Genomic DNA, 17,376 nt, shown 5'->3' with positions numbered 1-17,376 from the left:
CTTTCTTCATGTCGTTCTCCAGATTGGTTAACGTTACCGGTTTGTGCATTCTTCATTACCTTAGCCACTTCCACAGCTATATTGTGGATATCCTCATTATTTAGACGCATGCTTGTACTAGACCGGGACCTGAAACTATGAAAGGGAGTTCGAGTCCTATAAGAATCTTCCTCTCTCCTTCTGTTATTCTGATTATTTCTAGACCCTTGTTCATCTCTATGTTCAGACATTGTCTCCTTCCTATAGGAATATGAGTATAAAGAGTTACTAGTATGTACGATACATCATTATAATATAACAACTATATACATCACATAGAGATATATATATACGTGTATATATATATATATGTATATATATAGCACATTGAAAGGCACAACATAGTTTACTTCTTCTAGCGTCACTCAACTGACTATGCAAGTACTTTTCCTGAGAACATGTTATTTGGCCTAGTCTGAGTGTGCTATTTAATCTTTAGAGAACTACTGGTTAAAGCTTAGGCATTCCTGCAATACCTAATGCGCTAAAACCTCGGGCTCTGATACCAACTGTAACACCCACCCCGTAACCTGGGTGATTGTGCACAATTGATACACTTACAGCGGAAACAAACTAAACTTTCATTAAAACTTATAATAGTCTGAGTTCAACAATTTATTTATTTACAAACTTTTGGCAACTAAGAACTCCTTGATCTTCTAAAACTCCACAACTGTCAAGTAGTTCCTATAGCTTTCCTCATGACTCACCTGAGATAAGTATACTCAAAACGACGTCAGATATATACTGGTGAGCTCATACTATACAATTTTTATAAAGACAAACCACAGTTTACATTATATGCATACACAATATGGGCATGTGACCACATTATAGTCAGGTTGGGCCTCATTGAACCTTATAGGTCACGTTTGACTTGTCACAAGCCACCGTACAAGAGACATACTGGTCCTCCAGCTGTGTCCCCCTACGGCCGTCACATAGGTATAAGTGTGTGTCGCTGGACCTTATAAGCACGAAGTGCCTGTGGGTACAACACCTTATTACCCTTCCCAGAGTGACACACCTCATTAAGCATAATAGGATCCCATATACCCCTACTGACACATGCATACTGCGGCATTCTCATTATTACCAGTTATGGACGAGTATACTATCACAGTTTAAAAGACAAGTATGATGACTCACCTGGTTAGCAATTGCTTAACTGCCGCTAGTACGACTGGGTTATGTCTCAAGGTCCTGACACAATTACATAATCCTAGGTTAGGTAATGGTACACCTAACTAGTCATTATCATGGTTGGATATTGGTTAACCCTACCTTGTTTAAGCATGGGTGATCAGTCCATGCCTAACTAAGGCTAGGCTACCCAATACCCGCCCCTGACAATAACCCTAGTACCTAAAAATAATACTAACACTACTACTACTAATATATTATTACTAATAATAAAACTAATATTAACTACTAAAAATAAATAATAAATAACGAAACATAAACTTAAACGAGAGTATACCTTAAAACTATCTACGGCACGTTGATGTAGAGTTTCCCTACTCCTGCTCCTACTCGTGCTCCAAAAACGACTACTAACAACACCCAACGGGGTATCGTATACTCGGGATTCTCAATACTAGAGCGTTCCCGTTAAAATTTTGGTGTATCTAAAATCCTACAATTTAACTCCTATATATATGTGAAGCAAGCAAGCACCTCAATGGCTTTCTGGGCGATGTGGGACAATTGACGTGCTAGCTAGCTAGCTTAGTTATATTAATTCAGCTGCTTCACTCGTTTTTCTTGTATTTTTAAAATATGACGTTTTATAAAACGACGAATATGTCATTAGAACGAGCATATTTTTATCTACGTTTTAACCTAGTTTCATTAAAAACAGAGTAAGGTAAAAAAAATAATATATTTAATTATTAATATTAACGATCTCCTATATTAGTCAAGGTTTGTCAAGATATTTCACCTTTCACACAATCATCTTACTCGTTTAACAATATATGAAATATAAATTACATATTTCACACATTTATAACCAGCACATTAAGGTTCGGGGTATCACAAACCAAAATACCAAAAATGGCAACCATCGTTTCATGGAGATACACTCTGAGAATCAGAAGATTCGTCATACGTTTTGACAACAGAATGAGGGTGTATGTTAGGACAATCAAAGCAATTTTGAGAAAGTGCTGAACACAGATAAACTGCATCTTATGATTTAGCACCTTCGAACGATGCTAGATCCAGCGTTGTGAATACATTCAAGTATAGGATGCAACAAAGAAGAAACGAGATTATGGCATTATACGCCAATGAACAAGATGATGATGATGAGTCCGAGGAGAGTGATGAACAAAGCGATGGTTACATCTCTGATGTAACACCATCCATAGAAGACTATTAGTTTTGTTTGATTTCATCTTAGTTGTACTCTTTTAAATTACTAATGAATTTAAAAACGCCATGAATGTCACACCCCTTTCTGCGGCGGAAGCACGAGGTGTGATCATGAAAGGTTCTCATTGCATACGAAAGGTAAACATACTACATGCTCATGAAAATAACTTCAAATACCATAATTTGAAATCATAAGTTAGCGTTTACATCGCGAGTTAACATAAAACATTGTCTTAAAAGGTTTACACTTTATTTAAAGACAAACACAAGCGACATCCACGAGCATAAGTGAGACCACGCGCACATCCATCCTAGTTACCTGAAATACATGTGAGTTTTGGAAAAACGTCAACATAATGTTGGTGTGAATTCATGCCGTTTTGTTTTGCACTTTTGTATACTTTGTATGAAAACATATTTTGTGAATAAATCGAGTTTTCATAAAATCCAGTTTCATGTGTACACCACGTACTCATGTATGATTCAAATTCTTCTAGAGTACCCCACGTACTCAAGTATAATCCATGCTTTTCTCGAGTACCCCACGTACTCAAGTATTCATCAAGTTTTAGAATGGTATGAGTTTTTATGTAAATTAAGTATTCCTGTATGTATCAGGATTGTTAATGGGTTGCAAGGCCATTAACATGTGACACGACATAGGAAGTCACCAAACCTTAGGCATTTAATTGGTATATTCTGAGACACAAAAGCACTACTCGATACTCGCCCTCATCGAGAGTGTGGCTGCCCGGCACCCGTTAGATCTAACCTTTTGTTCTGCGGTCTAGGTATATTGTTGATTAATGGTGCTTCTGTACCCTATTCGTGACACGATTCCTCGCATCATTTTTCATAGCGCATCCTACTTGGTACTCGTTTCTCACCAAGCGCGCTTCCCGTATTCTTATATCACATCACACTTGGTACTCGTTTCTCACCAAGTGTGTTTTCTTGTATTCTTATATCGCTACACACTTGGTACTCGTTCTCACCAAGTGTGCGTTTTATTATCATACCATTTGTTATACATAAAAATCTTTGTAACATGTATTTCACCCCCGAGGTTATAAAACTGAAAACAGTTAAGAGAAAAAGGGGGAGCATGAACTCACAACTTTGCGTTCCTTGCGTCGTAAACTTCACCGGATTTGCTTAATTAACGTCGTAACCTATACGCGTTTGCTTAACGTTAGTCACTAGACTTGCGTTGCACAACTACAGTCACTCTCTTTTGTGTATATTTTCTTGTGTTAAAAATATTTTATATTTTTAACTAAATGTCTTACTTATATTATTTCCTCACAAATAAATATAAGTCTTTTGTGTTTTGCACTTTGCACCCGAATTATGTGTCTTGTATATTGTATGTGTATTTTCATGTTTATACTCCTCATGAGTATTTAGTGTATTTTTACGTCTCAATACGCTAGCACGTATAACACATACTATATACACTTAGCACAAAAGTTGGTGATAAAATAATATATATTTTTCTCTCAAAAATATACATACTTATATCCATTTTTATTCTTGAAGAAATCCTCATTTCTTATCTCCAAAAATTAGAGAAACCTTGGTAATACTCTTAAATACGTTTTTAGGGAATAAGTTTCTCAAAAAAAAACTTATATTTTTTTTCTAAGTGTCAAAATTTATAAAAATTTTGACAGAGTTTCCCCTAAAAATGGAGGTTTCCCATGTTTTCAAAACATGTGTTTATTTTCTTTTAAATCGTCATCAATCATCAACAACAATTATCAACAATAATCGTCAACAATAATCACTAATTTCTCCATTTCATGAACTTGAATATTTACAAAAATGTGTAGTAACTTACTAGCACATTTAGTAAGTCTCGTTATCTTTAAAAATAATTTTAGTTTCTTAAAAACTTTATTTTTAAAGAATATGAAGTCTCACAACTTCTAGTCGAGATTCGCAAAAATATTTCTTTGTTAAATTTTTCTTGTGACACAAGTGTCCACACACTTGTTTATTTACTAAAAACGCTTTTAGTTCGGATAAGATCCGGGTTTTAACAACACTAATATTTTTGCTTGGTTCTTCCGAAAAACCACTTGTAGATCTTTAGATCTACTAGTTTAGAACTCCATTTTGTAAGAAAAATCGTTTTTACACAAGTTCATGTTTATGTTTGAAAGGGTTCATCATCTAATAATTTTACGACTTAACATAAGGCTAGTTCATGTTCCAAGAACATGATCTAGCGTGGTTTGATGACGATCCCTTCCAACACTAGCAATCCACAACAATAAATAATCATAACAAAATTAGTTTCAAAAGTTTTACACTAACATTCATCCATTGACCACCATTTTTATTATTTTTAGTAGACTTTTAGTTTTGGTCTCTAGTGTTCATAATTTTTATCCAACAAATCTCTTATTAACCACTTTAGACAAGATTAATAGGATGTTTTAGAGCATTTACTACTAGCTCGAGGCTAGGGAAGAAACTAGACGAAAAATGGGTGGTTAAAAGCGTTATGGTGAGGTCCTTGGCAAACCGTAAGCACCGGGTCTCCTCGTATATGATCCTTCACCTTTGGTTGTATGTAAAATGCCTTGATCAATATTGAAAGATGGTGGAATGATGGTTGTGGTGTTCGGCCGTAGGCAAGACAAGAGGGAAGGAAAACAATTTTGGTTAAGTGTTTGAATAAATGAAAGTGGTGATCCCTCATGCATACATATAATACATGTCTTTTAATTATCCATTGTATAAAATGTAGGGAAGATATTAGGCAAACCTTAATTAAATAATCAAAATTGTATGGGTGGTTTCCCCTAAGGGAACCGAACGGTGGTGGGGGTGGGATTTTCAAATGGGATTTCAACCATTTAGTTAGTGGTATTTAGTTTAGTTAGGAAATAAAAATTAGTTACTAGTGTGTTGTAATTTATAACGGGTGTTAGGGTATTCGGGGACCCTAACTAGCTCAGAAAAAGAAACACAATGTTATTGACATTATTTTTATGTTCCGGAATAAGCCCGGTTGTTCGGTTAGACACCGTTTCGTTGAAGTGCTAATTTACGCTTTTTAGTGTCTTTTAAGTACCCTTCTTGTACCCTTTCAATTCCCAACACCTAGGGAAATATTCTGGATAATAAAACGACATTTTTGCATAATATTTCAGTGCCAAAATGCTGAATTATTGCTGAATTATATAAATTGTGTACTTAAAGTGCGTTTCGGGTGCTTTTTGGTGCTTATTTTTGCTTTCACAATGTCTATAAATTAAACCCTTATATGTATCCTTGGGTTTTAATGTATTCTTGTCGTAGGACCTACACCTAGGCCTCCATTCTAATGTCTGACTGCTTTCTGCAGTTCTGTTGACACATTGTGTCTTACCGGTGAGTTTTCTTAGTATTTTTGACGCAACGCTCTTGTTTATGCATGAAGCAGTATTTTGTAGTATACAACGTGCATGAATTCACTTGTTTAACATGTGTTCAGACATTGCTGACAATTAAGCACATAATTGTAGTCATTAAATAATAATTAAAGTGTACGGAAGTTACCGGTTTTGTGCCAGTTGTCACAGTCTCCCCCCGTTAAAAGAATTTCGTCCCGAAATTCAGGTTGAACTAACTCTCGCAGGAGTCTTCTTGAATAGGTGGGGATACTTTTCTTTGAACTGGTCTTCACCTTCCCATGTGTACTCGGGTCCGTGCTTAGAGTTCCAACGTACTTTGACAAGCTTCACACTGCTCCTCCTGGTCTTGTTGACCTTCCAGTCGGTAACCTCAAAGGGTTGTTCTGTAAATCGGAGGGCTTCATCAATATGCACTTCATCCATCGGGATGATCACGTTTTCTTGTGTTGGACTCTTCTTCAGGTTGGATACATGAAACGTATCATGTACTCCACTAAGTTCTTCCGGTAACTCCAGCTTGTATGCCACGGTACCAATTCTTTTCAATATCCTGAATGGTCCGATGTATCGTGGGTTCAGCTTTCCACGCTTTCCAAATCTGACTACGCCCTTCCAAGGTGAGACTTTTAACAACACTTTGTCTCCCACCTCTACTGATTTTCTTTTTGGATCAGCGTAGCTCTTTTGTCGATCTCGAGCCGCCTTAATGCGCTCTCGGATCTGCGCAATCTTGTCGGTTGTCTCTTGTACAAGTTCAGGACCAACCATACGTTTATCTCCGACATCTGCCCAACATAAGGGCGATCGACACTTGCGGCCATACAGAGCTTCGAACGGCGCGGCCTTTATGCTCGTATGATAACTGTTATTGTAGGAAAACTCAACTAAGGGTAGGTGAGTATCCCAGCTGCCGCCTAGATCCATGACACATGCACGAAGCATATCTTCTAACGTTTGTATAGTCCGTTCGCTCTGGCCGTCTGTTTGCGGATGGAATGCCGTGCTTAGATCTAACTGAGATCCAAAGGCTTCCTGAAATGATTGCCAGATTCTTGAGACAAAGCGTCCATCTCTGTCTGAAATGATTGAGATAGGCACTCCATGACGTGCCACAATTTCTCTTAAGTATATTTCTGCAAGCTTTCCAGTGCTATCCTTCTCTCGGATTGGCAGGAAATGCGCAGACTTCGTCAACCGATCAATTATTACCCATATCATGTCGTGCCCTCTCGGGGTCCTGGTTAATTTCGTTATGAAGTCCATCGAGATTTGTTCCCACTTCCACACGGGAATCTCTGGTTGTTGTAGTAGGCCGGACGGTTTTTGATATTCGGCCTTAACCTTAGCACAGGTTAGGCATTTTCCAACATAGACAGCAACATCGCTTTTGAGTCTCGGCCACCAATAGTACTCTTTCAAGTCTTGATACATCTTGTCCGATCCTGGGTGGATCGAATATCTCGATTTGTGGGCTTCATTAAGGATGACTTCTCGTATGCCACCATAGAGTGGAACCCAAATACGCTTCTTGAAGTATAAGGCTCCCTCTTCATTTGGTGCCATGTACTTCAATGCACCTCGGAGGTATTCAGCTTTACGGTTCTCTCCTTTAAGAGCTTCTTGTTGTGCATCACGAATGCGTGCAGTGAGGTTCGTTCGAATGGTCATTTCTAACGCTCGAACTCTTAGGGTCTTACCCCTTTCTTTTCGACTTAATGCGTCTGCTACAACGTTTGCCTTTCCTGGGTGGTACTTAATCTCACAGTCGTAATCATTTAGCAGCTCGACCCATCGCCGCTGGCGCATATTCAATTCCTTCTGATCAAATATGTGTTGCAGGCTTTTGTGATCTGTGAAGATTGTACATCGAGTACCATATAGATAGTGCCGCCAGATTTTCAAGGCGAATACCACTGCGCCCAGCTCCAGGTCATGAGTGGTATAGTTTCTTTCGTGCACCTTCAGTTGCCTTGAAGCGTAAGCGATGACTTTTTGGCGTTGCATGAGCACGCAAACCAAGCCTTGTCGCGAAGCGTCGCAGTATACCACGAAGTCCTCCGTGCCTTCGGGTAGTGACAATATCGGTGCATCGCATAGCTTGCTTTTGAGTAGCTGAAAAGCTTCCTCTTGTTTAACACCCCAGTCATACTTCTTGTCTTTCTGCGTAAGGGCAGTTAGCGGCTGAGCTATTTTCGAGAAATTCTCGATGAATCTCCTATAGTAGCCCGCTAAGCCCAAAAATTGCCGAACTTCAGTCGGGGTTTTGGGAGCTTCCCAATTCTTTATTGCTTCAATCTTGGAAGGGTCTACATGAATGCCCTTCTCATTCACAATGTGACCAAGAAATTGTACTTCGCGAATCCAGAATTCGCATTTCGAGAACTTTGCATAAAGTTTCTCCTTTTTCAGTAGTTCCAAGATGGTTCTGAGGTGTTGCTCGTGTTCTTCCTTCGTTCGCGAGTAAATCAGGATATCATCGATAAATACAATCACGAATTTATCGAGATATGGTTTACATACGCGGTTCATCAGATCCATAAAGACTGCTGGTGCATTCGTCAGCCCGAATGGCATCACAAGAAACTCGTAATGCCCATAGCGCGTTCTGAATGCAGTCTTTGGTACGCTCTCCTCTTGGATTCTCAGCTGGTGGTATCCAGACCGAAGGTCGATCTTGGAATAATAGCTTGACCTTTGTAACTGGTCAAACAAGTCGTCAATCCTCGGTAGTGGGTACCGATTCTTGATCGTTAGCTTGTTCAGTTCCCTGTAATCGATACACATCCGCATGGTTCCATCCTTTTTCTTCACGAACAAAACTGGAGCTCCCCATGGCGAGAAGCTTGGCCTTATGAATCCTTTATCCAACAACTCCTGGAGTTGTGTAGATAGTTCTTGCATTTCGGATGGCGCAAGTCTATACGGTGCCTTGGCTACAGGAGCAGCTCCCGGAACCAAGTCTATACGGAATTCGACTTGTCGTTGCGGAGGTAGTCCTGGCAGATCCTCAGGGAACACATCAGGAAATTCCTTCGCCACAGGAATATCTTCGAGTTTCGGCTCCACGGCCTTCTTATCTATAACGTGTGCTAGGAAGGCAACACATCCTTTCCTTAAGCACTTCTGTGCCTTCATGCAACTGATGATCCGAAGAGGCGCGTCTCGCTTTTCTCCATGTACGATGAGAGTTTCATCATTCGCCAAAGGGATGCGAATGATCTTCTCATGACAAATAACTTCAGCTTTGTTCTTGGATAGCCAGTCCATTCCGACTACTACATCAAAGCTACCCAATTGAATAGGTAAGAGGTCGATGCTAAACTTTCGCTCACCAAGTTCGAGTGTGCAGTTTCTAACAACTTCGCCCGATTCAACAAGTTTTCCATTGGCTAATTCTATGGAATATGGAACTTCTAATCTACTAGATTCTATTCCGAGTATGCGTTTAAATTCCACAGACATGAAGCTATAATCGGCGCCAGTGTCAAATAATATGGATGAAAAGTGATTGTTAATGAGAAACGTACCGGTGACCACGTTAGGGTCCTCGCGTGCGTTCTTTGCTCCAATCACAAATGCCCGAGCCTGAGCATTGTCTTTCTTTGGGCAGTCTCTCATGAAATGATCGTTGCTTCCACACTTGAAGCATCCTTGGTTCTGCCCTTTCCCGTTATCATTCTTGTTACCAGCACCGTTTCCATTTTGATTCTTTCCCTTACTCCAACAGTCTTCTGTTCGATGACCCAATCTACCACACTTGTCGCACCTTGGAATGCGACAAGCTCCATCATGATGATACTTGCATTTTTGGCACTTAGGCATGGTGCCTTGGTATCCTTTGGCCGAAGTCTTTGCCTCCTTAGAGGGGTTGGTGTCACGTTTCTTGTTGGAACCCTTGTTGTTGCGAGTTACTTGATTCAGGTTCGCATGTTTCCTTTTCTTGTCACCGGACGACTCGGCATGCGTCACGGTCTTTTCAGTGGGGTTCAGCGATAATTTCTCCATACGAACACAATCTTCAGTAAGGCTGACAGCCAGAGTTACAGCCTCGGTGATTGTTTGGGGTTTAGCTGAAGTTACCATGCCACGAAATTCTGGGGCCAGACCCCAAATGTAGCGTTCAACGCGCTTAAATTCCGGGGTTACCATGTAAGGAATCACCCTAGACAAGTCATGGAACCTTCGAGTATACCCAGTGATATCAGCACCATCCATAGTCAAGTGCCAGAACTCTGTCTCTAACCTCTGGAGTTCGGCACGAGAGCAGTACTTCTCTCTCATCTTCTCCTTCAATTCATCCCAAGTCATGCCGTACGCAGCCTCATCACCCAGCGTTTGAACTTGCAAATTCCACCATGTTAGTGCTTCGTCGACAAACAGCCCAGTAGCAAAAGTGACTTGCTGATCTGCGGTACACTTGCTCATGCGGATTGTGGCTTCAGTCTTTTCCGTCCAACGCACAAAGGCTACTGCTCCTCCAGTGCCATCGTAGTTCATAGGTTTGCAGTCGAGGAACTGCTTGAAGGTGCAGCCTGTAATTAACCCAACCAATTCACTTATGAGCAATCGAAGAAATAATGAAACAAAGACCGTTCAAAAATTTCTTCATGCTTAGTAAATTGTTCTAAGGTTACCTTGAACTGCGTTTCCACCGGACCAATCTCCATGTCCGTTACGCCTGGCACTGCTTGGCCCTCCACTGTCTTGGGTACGGTTCGCCTCGTACTGGGCGATAGCAGCAGAGATTCTCTCTTCCAGTAGAGCGTTCAGCTCTTCAGCAGTTCTTGGCAGTGGGGGAGGAGGAGGTTGATCATCATTGCGAGCATTCACAGCTTTCCTGGGTGCCATGTTCTGGCAGAACATAACGCGACAGGGTTAAATATTTGCTTGATATTGTCACCCTAGTCATTAATAGCATATATATTCACAGGTATATATACCACATAAGTGACATCAAACAATTTTTACTCCAGCAGAGTACATAGTAGGCTTGCACTGAAGGATTCTATACGTGACGAGACTTGCTGTGGTTTTTGTGCACTGAATTCCATAATTATGTATGCATCCATAATTATGTAACTCCTTGCACAGTCCACACAGTTCGTTTCATCCTCGTATCTCTTCCTTCAGATGGGCCATCGTTGCAGGCAAAGTCACGTATACCTGTGACATTCTACATCTAGTATATGCTAATTATCACACATAATTGCAAGTAATTTCTCAGTTAAAGACAAGTGCTACTCCTGTGCACCCTCAGTCTCGTTGTGTCTTTTCTAGACTCGTGTAGTCAGTTTCAGGTAGTGGATGTCGCGGGACGTTTTATGCAATGAAAACTCTTTGAAAATTGTTTTCGTGATAGGATCCTAGAGATTGTAGACTAGACTCGAGAAGGAATCCTGGTTCACTACAACCTGGCTCTGATACCAATCTGTCACACCCCTTTCTGCGGCGGAAGCACGAGGTGTGATCATGAAAGGTTCTCATTGCATACGAAAGGTAAACATACTACATGCTCATGAAAATAACTTCAAATACCATAATTTGAAATCATAAGTTAGCGTTTACATCGCGAGTTAACATAAAACATTGTCTTAAAAGGTTTACACTTTATTTAAAGACAAACACAAGCGACATCCACGAGCATAAGTGAGACCACGCGCACATCCATCCTAGTTACCTGAAATACATGTGAGTTTTGGAAAAACGTCAACATAATGTTGGTGTGAATTCATGCCGTTTTGTTTTGCACTTTTGTATACTTTGTATGAAAACATATTTTGTGAATAAATCGAGTTTTCATAAAATCCAGTTTCATGTGTACACCACGTACTCATGTATGATTCAAATTCTTCTAGAGTACCCCACGTACTCAAGTATAATCCATGCTTTTCTCGAGTACCCCACGTACTCAAGTATTCATCAAGTTTTAGAATGGTATGAGTTTTTATGTAAATTAAGTATTCCTGTATGTATCAGGATTGTTAATGGGTTGCAAGGCCATTAACATGTGACACGACATAGGAAGTCACCAAACCTTAGGCATTTAATTGGTATATTCTGAGACACAAAAGCACTACTCGATACTCGCCCTCATCGAGAGTGTGGCTGCCCGGCACCCGTTAGATCTAACCTTTTGTTCTGCGGTCTAGGTATATTGTTGATTAATGGTGCTTCTGTACCCTATTCGTGACACGATTCCTCGCATCATTTTTCATAGCGCATCCTACTTGGTACTCGTTTCTCACCAAGCGCGCTTCCCGTATTCTTATATCACATCACACTTGGTACTCGTTTCTCACCAAGTGTGTTTTCTTGTATTCTTATATCGCTACACACTTGGTACTCGTTCTCACCAAGTGTGCGTTTTATTATCATACCATTTGTTATACATAAAAATCTTTGTAACATGTATTTCACCCCCGAGGTTATAAAACTGAAAACAGTTAAGAGAAAAAGGGGGAGCATGAACTCACAACTTTGCGTTCCTTGCGTCGTAAACTTCACCGGATTTGCTTAATTAACATCGTAACCTATACGCGTTTGCTTAACGTTAGTCACTAGACTTGCGTTGCACAACTACAGTCACTCTCTTTTGTGTATATTTTCTTGTGTTAAAAATATTTTATATTTTTAACTAAATGTCTTACTTATATTATTTCCTCACAAATAAATATAAGTCTTTTGTGTTTTGCACTTTGCACCCGAATTATGTGTCTTGTATATTGTATGTGTATTTTCATGTTTATACTCCTCATGAGTATTTAGTGTATTTTTACGTCTCAATACGCTAGCACGTATAACACATACTATATACACTTAGCACAAAAGTTGGTGATAAAATAATATATATTTTTCTCTCAAAAATATACATACTTATATCCATTTTTATTCTTGAAGAAATCCTCATTTCTTATCTCCAAAAATTAGAGAAACCTTGGTAATACTCTTAAATACGTTTTTAGGGAATAAGTTTCTCAAAAAAAAACTTATATTTTTTTCTAAGTGTCAAAATTTATAAAAATTTTGACAGAGTTTCCCCTAAAAATGGAGGTTTCCCATGTTTTCAAAACATGTGTTTATTTTCTTTTAAATCGTCATCAATCATCAACAACAATTATCAACAATAATCGTCAACAATAATCACTAATTTCTCCATTTCATGAACTTGAATATTTACAAAAATGTGTAGTAACTTACTAGCACATTTAGTAAGTCTCGTTATCTTTAAAAATAATTTTAGTTTCTTAAAAACTTTATTTTTAAAGAATATGAAGTCTCACAACTTCTAGTCGAGATTCGCAAAAATATTTCTTTGTTAAATTTTTCTTGTGACACAAGTGTCCACACACTTGTTTATTTACTAAAAACGCTTTTAGTTCGGATAAGATCCGGGTTTTAACAACACTAATATTTTTGCTTGGTTCTTCCGAAAAACCACTTGTAGATCTTTAGATCTACTAGTTTAGAACTCCATTTTGTAAGAAAAATCGTTTTTACACAAGTTCATGTTTATGTTTGAAAGGGTTCATCATCTAATAATTTTACGACTTAACATAAGGCTAGTTCATGTTCCAAGAACATGATCTAGCGTGGTTTGATGACGATCCCTTCCAACACTAGCAATCCACAACAATAAATAATCATAACAAAATTAGTTTCAAAAGTTTTACACTAACATTCATCCATTGACCACCATTTTTATTATTTTTAGTAGACTTTTAGTTTTGGTCTCTAGTGTTCATAATTTTTATCCAACAAATCTCTTATTAACCACTTTAGACAAGATTAATAGGATGTTTTAGAGCATTTACTACTAGCTCGAGGCTAGGGAAGAAACTAGACGAAAAATGGGTGGTTAAAAGCGTTATGGTGAGGTCCTTGGCAAACCGTAAGCACCGGGTCTCCTCGTATATGATCCTTCACCTTTGGTTGTATGTAAAATGCCTTGATCAATATTGAAAGATGGTGGAATGATGGTTGTGGTGTTCGGCCGTAGGCAAGACAAGAGGGAAGGAAAACAATTTTGGTTAAGTGTTTGAATAAATGAAAGTGGTGATCCCTCATGCGTACATATAATACATGTCTTTTAATTATCCATTGTATAAAATGTAGGGAAGATATTAGGCAAACCTTAATTAAATAATCAAAATTGTATGGGTGGTTTCCCCTAAGGGAACCGAACGGTGGTGGGGGTGGGATTTTCAAATGGGATTTCAACCATTTAGTTAGTGGTATTTAGTTTAGTTAGGAAATAAAAATTAGTTACTAGTGTGTTGTAATTTATAACGGGTGTTAGGGTATTCGGGGACCCTAACTAGCTCAGAAAAAGAAACACAATGTTATTGACATTATTTTTATGTTCCGGAATAAGCCCGGTTGTTCGGTTAGACACCGTTTCGTTGAAGTGCTAATTTACGCTTTTTAGTGTCTTTTAAGTACCCTTCTTGTACCCTTTCAATTCCCAACACCTAGGGAAATATTCTGGATAATAAAACGACATTTTTGCATAATATTTCAGTGCCAAAATGCTGAATTATTGCTGAATTATATAAATTGTGTACTTAAAGTGCGTTTCGGGTGCTTTTTGGTGCTTATTTTTGCTTTCACAATGTCTATAAATTAAACCCTTATATGTATCCTTGGGTTTTAATGTATTCTTGTCGTAGGACCTACACCTAGGCCTCCATTCTAATGTCTGACTGCTTTCTGCAGTTCTGTTGACACATTGTGTCTTACCGGTGAGTTTTCTTAGTATTTTTGACGCAACGCTCTTGTTTATGCATGAAGCAGTATTTTGTAGTATACAACGTGCATGAATTCACTTGTTTAACATGTGTTCAGACATTGCTGACAATTAAGCACATAATTGTAGTCATTAAATAATAATTAAAGTGTACGGAAGTTACCGGTTTTGTGCCAGTTGTCACAATGAACACCAAGAAATTTACCTTGATAACATATATGAACTGTTGAAATCTACAAAACACCTAATGAATTTGGGAAACGCCATGGAGGAAAAGAAATTATAATTACTAACTGATTTTACTAAACGCCAAAAATGCCAAAATATTTACTATGTATGTGATCTAAAAAGACAATAAAAACGCCATGTATTTGTTGAATCTAACTAAACGCCAAAAAAAATGAAGCGGTGTTATGAGACGAATTGAAAAAAAAAAAGAATATAAAAGGACAAAAAAGCCTCTTCGCCCTTCACTATATCGTGTGTCACGTGTTGGGCCAGGATCCGTTCTCACCGTTCTCACACTTCAGGGCGTTTTCTCCTGATCTCGTACCTATATATATATATATATATATATATATATATATATATATATATATATATAGGATTCGGTTCAAATGAAACCACCACGAGTTGTGAGAAACCGTGAGAACTTTTTGATCATGCGCGAGTTGGGCCAATTTTTTTTTTTTCTGCATAAACGTAGATGAAAACATTATAAACACATCTGTAAAAAAAATTAAAAAAAATTTGTCGAAGCGTTTGTTTTGACTGATGCAAGTTTTTGTACGCGCTGGTGTAAATTTTTATTGCAGAAAACTATTTTTTTTATTAGGGCGTAAAAAAACTTGCATAAGTCAAAACTAACGATTCGACAATTTTTTTTTACAGATGAGTCTATAATGATTTCATCTACGTTTGTGTAAAAAAATTTTGACCCAACTCGCGCGGGATCAAAAAGTTCTCACGGTTCTCACAACTCGTATTGGTTCTCATTTTAACCCATCCGTATATATATATATATAGGGGGGAGGTTCATTTGAGAAAAAATCTTCTTATAAGAAGAAAAACAAATTAATCTAGACCCTATATTTTTTTGATCAATGGTTGTGAATCAAGATATAATTTTTATCTACTTTTAATTAATGTTTTAATTAATAAGGGTAGGATAGACATTTTGATGTGGAATATTAATAAATATTATAAAGAGTTACTCAAATCTTATTAATGTCACCATAATTTCCTCCTTCATCACCATTAATACACCAATTTTATTAGAAATGACAAAACTATTTAAAAGTGTTGTGTCCTACACATATTTTATTATAGTCGCAAAATTATTTAAAAATGTTGGGGTCCTACACATTTAATACCTTACACCAAAACATTGTCTTTATGGTGTAGGATATATTGTTTTTATGGTGTAGGAGACGTTGAATATGTAGGATCATGTGCATGATTGTTTTTATTGTGTAAGGTGCAAAACTATTTTGTAGGATAACTAATTAAATAATTAAGGTTCATTAATTTGAATAACATAAATAAATGATAGACTCATTAAATGGTTTGTTCAAATTACCTTTGTACCCTTTATTCTTTTTATTCTTAATTTGTAATTTCTTCTCATTTGAACTCTCCACTATATATATATATATATATATATATATATATATATATATATAGAGAGAGAGAGAGAGAGAGAGAGAGAGAGAGGACCGCCAAAATGAAAACCACCTCCAGTTTTAAGAACCGAGAGAACCACTTTCTATCTACTAGATCAACAAGATGGATGGACAGGATTAAAAGTAATTAAAAATAATATTAAATAATTTTTGTCTTACTATGTTTTTAAATTTTAGTGCAAAAGGGTAGTTTAGTAAAATTACTTTTTTTTGTCTTTTTGTATTTATTATTTTTTATTACTTTTTTATATTATTATATTAGTTTTTATTTCTTGAACAAATTTTTTTATTAAAAGCTTTTTAAATTCAGATTTTTAACAGATTTTTTAAACTTTTTTACGTTTTACATTAAATTTTTTACGTTTTACGTTAAAATTTTTACGTTTTACGTTAAACTTTTTACGTTTTACGTTAAACTTTTTACGTTTTTACGTTTTACGTTTTATGTTAAACTTTTTTACGTTTTCCGTTTTACATTAAACTTTTTACGTTTTATGTTTTTACGTTTTACGTTAAACTTTATACGTTTTTATGTTTTACGTTAAAAAGTTTATAGTTTAACTTTTTTTTTTCACAAAAACTTTTTTACACAAAACGAACGCACCCAGAAATCGCAAACTCGGTAGGTGTCTCAAATAGATTATTATCATCATCGACTGGGGAAAAAAATATAAAAAACCAACAACATCAAAACAATGTGTATCTCGAAAAAAACGGGGTTTCGCTTAGATTTTCCGATAATCAAAAGGCTGCAAAAGTGGGGTTGCATGTTCAAAAAACCTACCCTCCGCCGTCTTTTCCGTGCCATCATCATTAAAATCTACGTTTTTTTTGCATCACGCCCCCCAATCCAGCAGATCAAAACCCACAGAGTCAAAGAATACAAATGCATCATTCAAACAACTTGCATCATTTAAAAAACATTCAAACAATTGCAACTTACTTTTTCCAGATCCAAAAAGACATTCAAACATCAAACAACGTCAAGAACAGAACCAAAAACATCAAACAACCCACCAAAAACAGAGACACCCCTCCTCACCCCACCCCTCCACCCATCATTCACCGCCGCCATCGCCTTCGAACACACCACCCCCTAACCCACCACAACAACCCCCTTCACCGGCCACCG

The 17,376-nt window shown here is 37.6% G+C and overlaps 1 long non-coding RNA gene across 1 annotated transcript; it reads right to left on the bottom strand.

The window, feature by feature from the left end:
• Nucleotides 1–702: 702 nt before the first annotated feature.
• On the bottom strand, nucleotides 703–1,546 carry LOC110935193. Its single transcript, XR_002588938.1, has 3 exons — nucleotides 1,520–1,546; nucleotides 1,189–1,242; nucleotides 703–749 (listed from the first exon to the last, which is right to left on the bottom strand). It is a non-coding gene; the product is annotated as an uncharacterized LOC110935193 (long non-coding RNA).
• Nucleotides 1,547–17,376: the final 15,830 nt, after the last annotated feature.

This window comes from Helianthus annuus, chromosome 11 (assembly GCF_002127325.2).
Source record: "Helianthus annuus cultivar XRQ/B chromosome 11, HanXRQr2.0-SUNRISE, whole genome shotgun sequence".
Lineage (NCBI taxonomy): Eukaryota > Viridiplantae > Streptophyta > Magnoliopsida > Asterales > Asteraceae > Helianthus > Helianthus annuus.
Note: the sequence above shows the minus strand (reverse complement) of the source record. Positions and strands in the feature narration are given on the sequence as shown.